Source organism: Mya arenaria, chromosome 16 (genome assembly GCF_026914265.1).
Source record: "Mya arenaria isolate MELC-2E11 chromosome 16, ASM2691426v1".
Taxonomy (NCBI): Eukaryota; Metazoa; Mollusca; class Bivalvia; order Myida; family Myidae; genus Mya; species Mya arenaria.
In genome coordinates this window covers 51,171,860-51,184,287 of record NC_069137.1, presented here as the reverse complement: position 1 = coordinate 51,184,287, position 12,428 = coordinate 51,171,860, and the positions used below count along the sequence as shown (strand labels likewise).

At 33.2% G+C, this 12,428-nt stretch overlaps 1 long non-coding RNA gene across 1 annotated transcript in view; it reads right to left on the bottom strand.

Annotated features, from left to right (window-relative positions):
* The window catches only part of LOC128221924 (uncharacterized), a 29,993-nt gene extending 22,789 nt beyond the window's left edge, over positions 1-7,204 (bottom strand). Inside the window, exon 1 of the long non-coding RNA XR_008259030.1 lies at positions 7,155-7,204. This is a non-coding gene — a long non-coding RNA (uncharacterized LOC128221924). The remainder of the gene's footprint in view (positions 1-7,154) is intronic.
* Between the last annotated feature and the right edge of the window lie 5,224 nt (positions 7,205-12,428).

The window sequence follows — 12,428 nt, the reverse complement described above, 5'->3', positions numbered from 1 at the left end:
GTTACAGACGGCTTAACTTTTAAATTTTACTAATGTTAAAAAGTATTTGGCAACATGTGAGGCTGAATACTCATTTAATACAACATATATTTTCAGTCAATGCAATTGGCGATATGCAATCATTAAGTGCTAGACATAAACATTAAGAATTTCATCTTTCGCGCGTGTTTAAAAGCCCGCCTACTGTCACTTTTTCAATAAACATTGCCTGCGTCTGTGAAATGTGTCAGCCAATGAGGTTATATTGTTAGTCAACTAGATTACCTAAAGAAATATTTTAATCATTAAGAATTTACTTCATGTAATCTACCTACTTAGAATGCGGCCTACATTTTAAGCCAATAACATTCAGATAAGCAATCATTAAGTACTAAACTTAATCATAAAACATTTCAACTTTCGCGGGTGTTTAAAAATCCGCCTACTGCCACTCATCCGATATGTGACAGATTTGGCGTTTACAGTCTATCAGTTATTTTGAAATATAGACAGCAGTTTCCGAAGTTACCATGTCAGCCAGAATTATACAAGGAACTATTTTCTTTTAAGGAATCGAAAATGCCATCCAAGAAACATTTTTTCTGATTTTATTTTAAAAATGGCCAAGTTTATGAGAAAAAAATGACAGGACCGTATCTCAATAGCTCACCCTTTAGCACTTCGTGCTCAGGCGATGAAGTCATAAAGACATTAAAATTTAATTATATATAGAGGAAATTTGTTTATTTCAGTGTAATATAGTATTTTATTTCACGAGTGTTATAAAAACAATTAATTTAATTTTTTATGGTCATTTTGCGAGTTTTATAGTATTTTAATTTATTTTCTTTATAACCCCCTTTTTGAAAATGGTGTTATTTATGCCGCTTCCCATGGAACATCCCTCACGCAAAATTATACTAGTTATAGCTTGTGACGTGGTTGTCAATTTTCTATTTACGTTTTTTTGAGAAAAAAGTTCTCTGATATTCTTTTTATAATGTATCATTCGCTCGTTGGTTAGTGCAAATATTTTATGAACAGTTATCAATGAAGTTTTATAAATGCATCTATTTTCCAAAAAAATAACGAAAACACTTTTATTTTAGGCAGGGCATAAGTACACAGGCAACTTACTACGCCGCCATTTATTAAATGAATATTATGTGTTTATGATACATGGATATTCAGTCATGTTACAGCCAGAGACCAGACTGTTACGCTTGAAGACAGGTCGTTTCGCAGGTAATGATGAGGTCCACGCTAGGTTGTGGACAAATTTTGTTAATCTGTCATTGGAAGTGTGAATTTTCCCGGAAGTTCGTATTACGTATTACAACGCTAGACAGTTCAGAATTCATGAAATAACATTCCATTTTTGTGCGAACAGTTGTTTTTCGTTTGTTATTTGTTTGGTATGAAAACAATGTTCGAACATTCATCTTCAAGATCAGGTAAACGTTTAAAAACGGATTAATCATTTTTGTCATAAACGGTAAGTTGTTAATCTCCAAATATTCTCTATACTTTATCTTGCGTAACTTTTTTTTAAACTTTTAACTATTTTATTTTGGCCAACATTTTCTGCTTTAAAGTGAACATCACAATGGAAATGAGAGTTTTCTCTTTTTTGGGTCATCCTTGGTTCGGTGTGCCTGTCATGTCCATTGATTCTACCATGTATGTATTATGTTATTTACTATACATGTTGTTTATTTTAAATGTCCATGTACGTGCATAAGTTTTCTGTTTCTAACAAGGGGAAGTAAGTACAATGTTGTTGTTTTTTTAAAAGTAGTACCGAAAGTTGGTATTTTCACTCCTTATTTTACAGCGAAAATATCAAACTTATATTTTCACTGTTGTTATTTTACTGATTAAACTCCATATTTCATCGAAAAGCATGAACGAAAAGGGTCCCTGAGAAGGTCTGTTATGAATCACTCTATTGTAAAGAAATTAAGTATATGGTAACGTAAGTAACATTTCTGTGATATTATTTTTAACTCTGGTCAATTGTTTCTGAAGAGAATACTTTCTAACAACGAAACAACATGGGTGACAACATTTAATAAAGGGTCTTCTAAGATTCTCACTTGACGATCATTTCTGTGCCATTATTTTAAAATCGGGCCTGCAGTTTTTGAGGAAAATATTTTCAAAGTTTTCCATTTAGAAGTATATTGTGAAAAGTAGCCCAGCCCGTTAACGGCCATATTTTAACGAATGAACATGAGGTGAAGGAATTTGATACAGGGTCACCTAAGGAATATTTCATTAAGTAATTTTCCTAAGTTAAGTATGTCATTGGTCATATGATATATTGACTTGATTATATATTAAATACTTTACTTTTATTAATTTTATGAAATATAAACATTTTCTTGTTTCAGAAATACATTTTTGTTTATGAACATTTGAAGAAATTTAAATCATTTCAAGAAATTACTTATAATGGTTTTATGAATACCGTCCAAAGGGTATTTTTCATTTTAATAGTCTTAAACGTAGATAATGTTTTGAAATTCCATAAGGTTTCCGATGAACAGATTAACGTTTTTATTTATGGTGCAACTGAAAAAAATGGTCATCCCGTTTTTTAAAACGTTTTCTTGATCTTGAAGCTGAATGTTCGAACGTTTGCTTTCATACCAAACAAATTACAGACGAAAACACTGTTCGAACATAAATATAATGTTATATCATCGTTGAAATGTACTTTGAACTGTTTGTCGTTGTAATACGTAATACGAACTTTCCGGAAAATTCACACAACAACAAACAGATTTACTGATTTGTTTTACCCCACCCACGCCTCAAAATTTTCTATTTATTAACTTACTAACTATAGCTCCAAACTACATTTATTTGCGCGTATATCAAAATTAATGATAATGATATATAGACTGTTATAAGCGCGCAAACAAAAGCATGAACATACAAATATACAAACAGTAATTATATGCTGTAAATGTTACAAATAAACAATGCATGAACGAAAGATACATTTGACATAATGCATACGCATGTAAAGAAACGTAATGAGAAAAACATTAAAACATTGTCCAAATCCAAAAGTAGAGGTAGATCAGTAGTATAGAGTTAACGAGAGTCAATGTTTTTGAATGGCAATTTGCATGGCCTGTTCCACCTCCCGTGAACTATTTGAACCCGGAATAATAAAAACCAACTTTTGCCATGATGTCATAGAGACGATTTATGCCATTGTATTCATGAAGGTGCGAAACATTGTCAGCTAGTGAGTTAAAGCGGCCTGAATAATATGCAGCTCGAATTCTAAAATTAAATAAAGCACTGAGCCAGAAAAAGCGTCTAAGATAATCCATCACAGTCGGGTTCCTACAAGAACCTTTATTAATAATCATGCTGTAATACTGTCACAGTGCACAAAGACCGGTTGGTTAGCCCATAAATACCACCAGCGTCTAGCCGCTATCTCTAACGAAAGTACATCCAGGTAATTAATAGGTAATTATGCAGTTTTGTTAGACCATGGCATGTAAATGAAGTCGCCTTGATAACACGAACCACATGCCGTTTAACAAGCATCGATGCTAACTGAAACTGCGGACCTTTCATCAATTATTTGCATGGTGCCATTAAACGCTTTCATGAAATTAAGCCACCACAGTACATCTAATTTCATGTCTGTGTTAACATAAGACCGGTGGCCACTTGCCCGAAGAGTGTTTGCACGTTCGATTAAGCGCCGCATATGAAAACGACCGCCATAAATACATTGAGTAATCCAGTTCAATTTCCCAACTAGTTGTTGAATTTGCCGTCTTGTTACTTTCCTAGAATGAAATGTTTTTTTTGAAGAAGTAGATGTATTTCACAAAGTTTATGTTCAGGTACACGTATTGTCATATTTACTGAGTTTATCACAAGGCCGAGAAAAGTAAGCTCTTGAAAAGGCCCTTCTATTTTTTTGTAGTTAATGTGGAAGCCCAGTTCGCGGACCAATCCCATCAATCCATGAAGTGCTTGTTGGCATTCCGAGAATGTCGTGCATACAATCAGAAAATCATCAAGGTAGACAATGATAGTTTTGTAGCCTCTTTCCTCCATTATCACTCGCACGGCTTGCGTTTTTTGTAAATATCTCCGGGGACCGTGAAGCCCCGAATGGAAGTTTAGTATCAACCATATAAGTAAAATTCTTGCTTTTGTGAAAACGCCATTTTAATCCAGTGGCTGGGTAATTTGAGGGGTAAATCGGAACACTTCGGTATGCGGTTTGAAGATCAAGTTTAGCCATATAACAATTACGTGTAACAAGCCTAATTGCATCCTTGATTGACTGGTACTTAAAATGGTTCGTATCTGCAGTCATTTACGGCAAATCCTGGCGGGCGATTACAATCGTGAATAAGTCTTACTTTCGAGGAATCACGTTTGGGTATAGCTCCGAAAGCGGAGACAATTAGTGGCTTATCATTGACAATTTCGTAGTGCCCGTTTTCGAGTTCTGATACGAAAACGTGGAGATTGTTAACGATTTTAACTATTTAGGCGTTACATTGAATTACACTGGTAATTTTATTCTTACTACCCAAACACTGTACGGTAAAGGTTTAAAAGCAATGAACACGTTGTTGTCTAATTTAAAAAGATATTAATGTAAACCAAGGCTAGCACTGCAGTTATTTGATGCCTTTGTTTCATCTATTATTACATATGGTTGTGAAATATGGGGATTTACAAAATCTGCACAGTTGGAGAGGATACATTTGAAGTTTTGCAAAACTATACTTGGGGTTAGACAAACAACATCCAACGCTGCTATATATGTTGAATTGGGTAGATACCCGTTACATATTAATAGATATATACGAATTTTAAAATACTGGTTTAAACTTAAGAACAGTGATAATATAGTTATTCAATCGGTCATTGAAGATGTTAGATATTGATAATGATAAATCAAACTGGTTTAGTAATGTGAAGAACCTTCTTACACGATATGGATTTTATCATATATGGTGTGATGATTCACAGATAAACGAAAACCATATTATATGTATTTTTAAACAACGTCTTATAGACGAATATTTACAGCAATGGCAAAGAAATGTCAAAGAAAATGGTATTTTAGCTTTGTACAGAGAACTAAAAACCTCATTTGATTTCGAATATTATTTAGAAAATATCGCGTCAAGAAATCTGAGAATTACGTATTTGTTCCCATAATCTAGGAATACATACTGGTAGATATGATAGACTGGAAAGAAACTTGCGTCATTGTCAATTATGTGATTCTAATGAATTAGAAGATGAGTATCATCACTTTATGTTTAAGTGTTCATTATATGTTCTGTTAAGACAAAATTATATTAAACGTTATTACAGAGTTAGACCTAGTATGTTTAAACTTGTTCAGCTGTTTAATACACAAAATAAATCTGAAGCATCTATGTTAGGTAAATATATATCGGAAGCATTTAAGATTCGTAATACTTTATTAATGAATATATAAACCAGATCATTAATTGTTCATAGTAATAAGTAGATTTTTACATTATCATTTAGAATATTTAAATCACGTTTTACCCTTAAGTTATGATATTTAATTCTATTGTCGTCATGTATTCAATTATATATTGAAAATGATTGTTCCAACACGTATACATATACTAATGTCAAATAAAAACCTTGTACTAACTTTGATGATTGCAATAGCACTTTTTTCAGTTCATCCTTTGTATGTCAATAATGCTAGTCGCTATCAGCTTTGTTTAGTTGTAATGTTGATATTTTATATGAAAACATAACACAAAAACTGTAAAATTTACGTGTTATAAAATATGTTCTGTTCTGTATACTTTTTAGTTTGATAGATTTGTGATTTACAATTCCAGTTCATCCTTAAAAAAAGTTGATTATAATATCTATTTCACACTACATTGTATAATTGTAATTGTAATATATTTAATATATGTATGAAACACAAAAAACTGTATAGTTAACTTGTAATACAGTCTGTTCTGCTCTGTTCTGATATTAAGTCCAAATTTCACTGAGCATAACATAATTAATACTTTGGAATCAAACAGAAAACAACAACAAAGCAGTTACTGCAAGGCTTGCGCGCATTGAATGATAGTTAGAGCGTGGGCTGATTAGCGGGAAGAAACCACGTGACGTGTTAATTAGTGCCCAGTCTGGGCCCAAAATGGGGGCAGCGGCTGTGTTAACCCCTTCCTCTAAATGCAATTAAGAATCTTAATTTTACTTATAAGTAATTTATATATTATAAGATACAATTAAAGCAATACACGACTTCATTAAATGAAACTAAATGAATTGGCTACAACAGTATTTATTGCCATAAATTGTACAGGTGTACTAAAATATAGACAAATAAGACATAAAAAAAACATATGGTATTTCGGACAGAAGTGTCAATTGTTATACAATGTCTGACTCCTATTATTCATTTAAGCTGCTTTTATATGTGTGATTTTTGTAAATAAAAACGTGATGTATTTAGTGAATGCATAATCAGTGTGTGTATACCATGTGATAAAATACGACATATATGCTACGTCGGAAGGCAATATTTTGCTTCGAATGAAGACTTTAAACAAAGATAACTTCACTTTTTCTTCTCCTTTTTAAATATAACATAGCGCAGTCTATGCCGCTTACGGGGACCCGTAACAATACGGCCGTCTGACATGGCACTGGCAAAACATTATTTTGGAAACTGGCTTGTCGAAGTGTTTGATGAAACTAATTAACTTATCAAACTTCGGCAATAAAACGAAGGCGGGACTCTTTAATTAGGGGCCCGTCATTTTTGTTAATGCCAAATGATTTAAACATATTTATGATCGATGGTGTCTTTCGAACGAAACAGGGGGCGTCGAAAAGGTACTGGTCTACCTAGAGATAGCTGGCCAAGTAAGAACAATCTTGAATTTTTGTAGGTGGTGCTTGTACGTTTAAGGCTCTAGTTTTTTGTCGTTTCGGCCATTGCATAGTTCCTCTAAATAGGATCTAAGTTTTGAGTATTCGACTACTTGGCTTGTCCCTTTAGGTTTCTTTGTTTATTTACACCACTCCAATTTTAACTCAAGGCCAACTTCTGCGTGTACAATATTCAAAATGTGTATCAACAAATAGTTTAAAAAGTATCAACATGAAGATACCTGTAACTGCCGTCGATGGCGTCTGTGTCGTCGTGTCTTTTAACTCTGTAATGAAAACAAACGGTCAATGAAATTTCTGGTCAGCAAAAACTATCTTGTAAAAATTTACGCATAAATGAATAGTACGAGATGTCAGGTTCTCTTGGCAATTTTTTTGTCAATTGGCCTGACTTCTCACAACTTTGTTAAATCTGACCACTCGATTAACGACAGCTCGAACGGTTGTATCAATAATTGTAATGAAATCTGCTGATCCAAGTTTATTCATTAAACATTGAAGGCATAAGCACATTTTGAAACTGAAAAGCGATGACGTTAACAACGTTATAATCTTAAACAAAGCTCTGACAAATTGGCCCTTTGCTTGTTAAAGAAGGATTAACTATTTAATTGTGATAGTGTTGAAAAGTATTGGATCACATGTGAGGTTGAATACTCATAATCTACTTTAAACCTTATTTCTATCCTGTTTCGCCGACCACTCAAAGGCATTTAGCCGGACAACTATTATTAAAGTTAGACTCTTATTCAGAAAAATACATACACATGTATAACAAACATAAATTTTGACTGATAAACCTTTAACTAATTACTAAATAATGCATGAATGGAAAATATTAAATACCGATAACAAGATTGTAACCTAGTATTTGATAGCTGAAAACGCACAAATATTAAATGATTGGTGAATGCTAAAAGATTTACTGTGATCTTCTATGGTCTCATAAGGTAGGAATATTGTGTTTTATCCTCATTTCTTTCAAATTAAGCTCGGTATCCTGCATAAGAACAATTGTTTTCAACATTTATTTATCATTTTTGGAATATTTAAACAATAGTATTAATTGTGATTAATCTTATTTGGGAGTACGAGTGTATCTTTAAGGATATTGTGATATATGTATGTCGGCTTATGATTATGTGTAGTCTTTAACATGCCACAGCGCGGTAATTTTATGTCCACTGGGCTTACCGTTTTAGTTTTAATTGTATATATTTTATTTTTGATTCATTCTATTGCAAAATATCATAAAATAATACCTAGCCTAAATCATGCACTATGTTCTACTTGCTAATTTCCACTAACTTAAGTCGTTAGTTATTTAGATAATTAAAACACGATTAACTATGTAATATTTACGGATATTCAGATGCCATGGCAATACATAATAACGATTTAATAAAACGAAGCATTTTAGTAGAAAAACACTGAAAAAAGAAATCCAAAAGGGTCACAACTCAAATTTTGTACACATGATTTTACGGGAAGAAACTGAACTTTACAACGCATAATACAATATGCTCAAGATCATATTTATCAGAGCAACGGGAAGACCAATTCTATCCCCCTCCCCCGATGGGAAGACCACAAGTATCTGCCCCCACTCTCACTCCCACTCCCCGTTGACGGTATCTTAATAACGAAAAAAGAATGCTTGTGTTCCAGTATCTATTCAAGTTGAATGAAAGAGAAGAAACTGGTGCTTTCTTTCCATGTAACGTAACATTATTTGACACTGTATTGAAAAACAATGATAGTTTCAAGAGTAAGTTTTAGACAATCCATTGCCTGTGGAACGCTGTATAGGGTGAAGAATTTTTTTATTTGGTCAAGTAAGTAACATTTCTGTGATATTAATTTGAAATCTGGCCAATGGTTTCTGAACATAATACTTTCCAAGAACGAATCAACATAGGGTGACAAACTATAATACAGGGTTTTCTTAGATGGTCAACAAACGATTATTTCTGTAACATTATTTTAAAATCGGGTCAGCGGATTTTGAGGAAAATATTTTCAATGTTTTCCATATACATGTATACATATATTGTGAAAAGTAGCCCAGCCCCTTACCCGGTCATATTTTTACGAATCAACATTAGGTGAAGGAATTTGATACAGGGTCACCTACTAAGGAATATTTCCTAAAGTTATTTTCCTAAGTTAAGAAGGTCATAAGAAGGTCATAAGAAGGTCATTGGTCATATGCTATATTGTCTTGATTATATATGAAATACATTATTTTATTAATTTTATGATATATACACATTTGTATGGCCATTAGAAAAAATACCAAACTGTTAAAATAAATGTGTTGAAATGGCCCTAATTAAATGTCTTGATAAACGATCAATTATAGACTTCAACAAAAAGACACGGAAAATAATATGTAAAAGAAGGAAGTTTATCAGAGATGATTTGATATTTCTGTACTTAATCAACTAACGTTTCCCCTAAAGAACAGGTCTACCAAATTATGGTCAAATCTGAAATCGTCCAAAACTGAAATGTTCTATCGCAACTTATAATAAAGGGACGGATCAACTTTATGACCCTAATAAATTCTGTATTTCTTATCTGCCTTAATCTTACACTGCGTCCAGTAGATAAATAAGTGCTAAACTAGCGTATCTTAACGCTACCATTGCACTGAGAAGAGAAATCGATAGAGACCGTCGCTACCCTGATAAGCTCCAAAGTTGGCAATAATAAACTTCTGGATTTGTCCCTGAAGTGTTCATATTCATATTTTGTATAAAAGTATAATTGATTGGGTATTTATTTGCAGAAGATTGTAAGTTGAACGAAAAGAAACGTGCTTTAGTTTATTGTTGATTTACCTACGCACAGTGGAACAAAACATCCCATAACTAAAAACATAAACATTTCATGTAATAATTGAAAAATAATTATTTTTTAGTACCCAATTCATCTTCATTCACAAATATTGACATATAAACGTTAAATATGCACTATTACTCCAAATAAGATTGAACAAATTTAATACAATTGTTTGAATATACCAAAAAGGATGAAGAAATGTCGAAAACAATGGTTCTTATGAAGGAAAGAGAGTTTAATTTAAAAGAAATGTGCAGAAAACACGGTATTGCTACCTTATGACACGATAGCATTCGCCAATCATTTAATATTTTTAAACCTTCTGCTATTAATTACACAGTTATAATATTGTCAATAGTAATTAGAAAATTTCATCAATGCATTATTTAGTAAGTAGTTGAACTTGAAGGTGTATCACTCTAAAATTATGTTTGTTTTACATGTGTATGTATTGATTTTGAATAAGAGTGTCACTTTAAAATTGGACACTATTATTCAGGGTGACTTGGAAAGCAAAAATACCTGTACAGTTGGTACAACCGGGCCTAAGGTCATAGAATCTTCCCTCACAAGCATTCATGGTATCGCTTGAGCAAGTTCTGTTTCGTGTAAAAAAGCAAAATCCTTGACTATAGCTACAGCTGAGTGCGTTCCATTCCAGCCAATGGGGTTTAAGAGTTGTTGTTGATTGTGTTGAAGTTGTGGCTACAACCGGTTTTGGCGTTGTTATCAATGTCCCACTACCCGTGGGGAGAAGCTTATCTAAAACATTTAGGAAACTATTAAAATGTATTAATGCATACTTTCGATGTTCACGGCGAGTTCGAGCAATAAATTTTGATTGTAAGTGAATCTTGGTAACAATTCAATTAGCATTACAATTATGATAAATTGGATCGTGGATCTTCATAACTTATTGTGAAGTTAATGTTTTGTTCGGGAGTAAACGTTAATGTTACATTCACAACGCTTCATAACCTGGTAGCATATACAGGGTACATTTGAGGATAACATTTTAGATCTCAATTTGTCCAAATTTACAATTGGGGCTATTGGCACTAATTTTAGAGAACAAATGTTTATTAAGGCTACTACAGCGCATCCACAGCCTTGCTTAAAAAAACACCCAAATTGGCATTCACCCCCATAGCAAAAATGAGGAACAACATGTTTCCAGTAATCAATTCCATGAGATACTGCAGCAATTATCATACAAAAAAATGCGTTTTACAAGCACTTGTTCGAAGGATCACATAATCTCGAAGATTGTTATAAATCTTTTAGAATAGATCTAGTTTATGTTTCCACCTTCTTTCCGTTTGAAATTCAAGTTCTGTTTCAATACACAGATATATATATTGGAAATGGAAACAGACGTGTTGCTCCAGCGATGATAATAGCAGCCTCATCATGAACTTTCTCTAGTTCTTTTCGTCTCCTTGCGAAAGATTGTCCTAAGCAATATTTGCATATTCCATCAGAGGCCGAATAAATGTTTTATAAATAATTTCAATAGAATAAAGATCTAGGTCGTATTTGTTTTATCGCATAATGCAAATACGTTGCCAGGCGTTTGCTTCGAAAGACTGAAAATGTTCATGCCATGAGGAGCTTCTAGAGAGAGTGACGTCCGCTACTTAAACATCATCATAAAGAGAGGAAGATGTGCCTTTTTTGCCTTCGAGAACTGAGAATTGATTCGGTTCTCGCTAAGTTAAATGATACAAGCAAAGTTTCGGCCCATATATGACTATTTTCAATGCCCCCCATTAGTTACTTAGCAGCAAACATTAGGTCATCAACAGTGGTATAATAGGAAGAGTCATATCATTTAAAATAGACAGGGAAGAGAAGGGATCCAAAGGTTGAGTCTTGTGGGACTGCGGAAACCATATCAGACATAAAACCAGACAAAACAGCGAACGGTTCTCTTGCAAAATGCCACTTTCCTCTACTTGAAAAGAAGGCATTCATGCCATACGCGATCAAAACCATTTACTATGTCGCAGAAAACGTAAAGGATAGTTGTTAATTTCAGTGAAAAGAACGAAATATATTACACCGCGTGAGCACCAAAAGTTCTTTGAACGAAGAATTCCCTTAAAATAGAAAGTGGTTTGGGTAAATTCTGCGAGGTGTTAACGTAGAGGTGAATTATAGTACGCGAATGTGTGCATATAAGTAGGAACTCTTCTTTCAATAAAGTGTAATTGTACAAATACTGCTAACGTCTAAAATGTAATGGAATCATAAGGATTGAAATGAAAGTATTAAAAATAAGGATGTATTTATTAAAAACGAGTATATAAAAAATAAATATATGGTTCAGGGCCCCGTTTCAATCAAGATCAAGGCTAAAAACTTTCTAAGCGTTACTCCGTTTCTGGCATAACCTGCGTTTCAATCAATAATCAGGGTGAAGGACATTTATCACATATATTCCTGCTTGTATCTTTACGGTTAAACTGATCAAACATAAGAAGCGTAAAGTTAACGACTTAGATATCGTGTTGAAACGGGATCCAGGACCAAATCAATTTAAACGTTCACACAAAACACCTACCACAGACTTGACATGTTTTTGGACATATCTGCGTTGCAGACTCCAAGTCCTTACATATGAAATTACTGAGGATATCACAGTTCGGGTC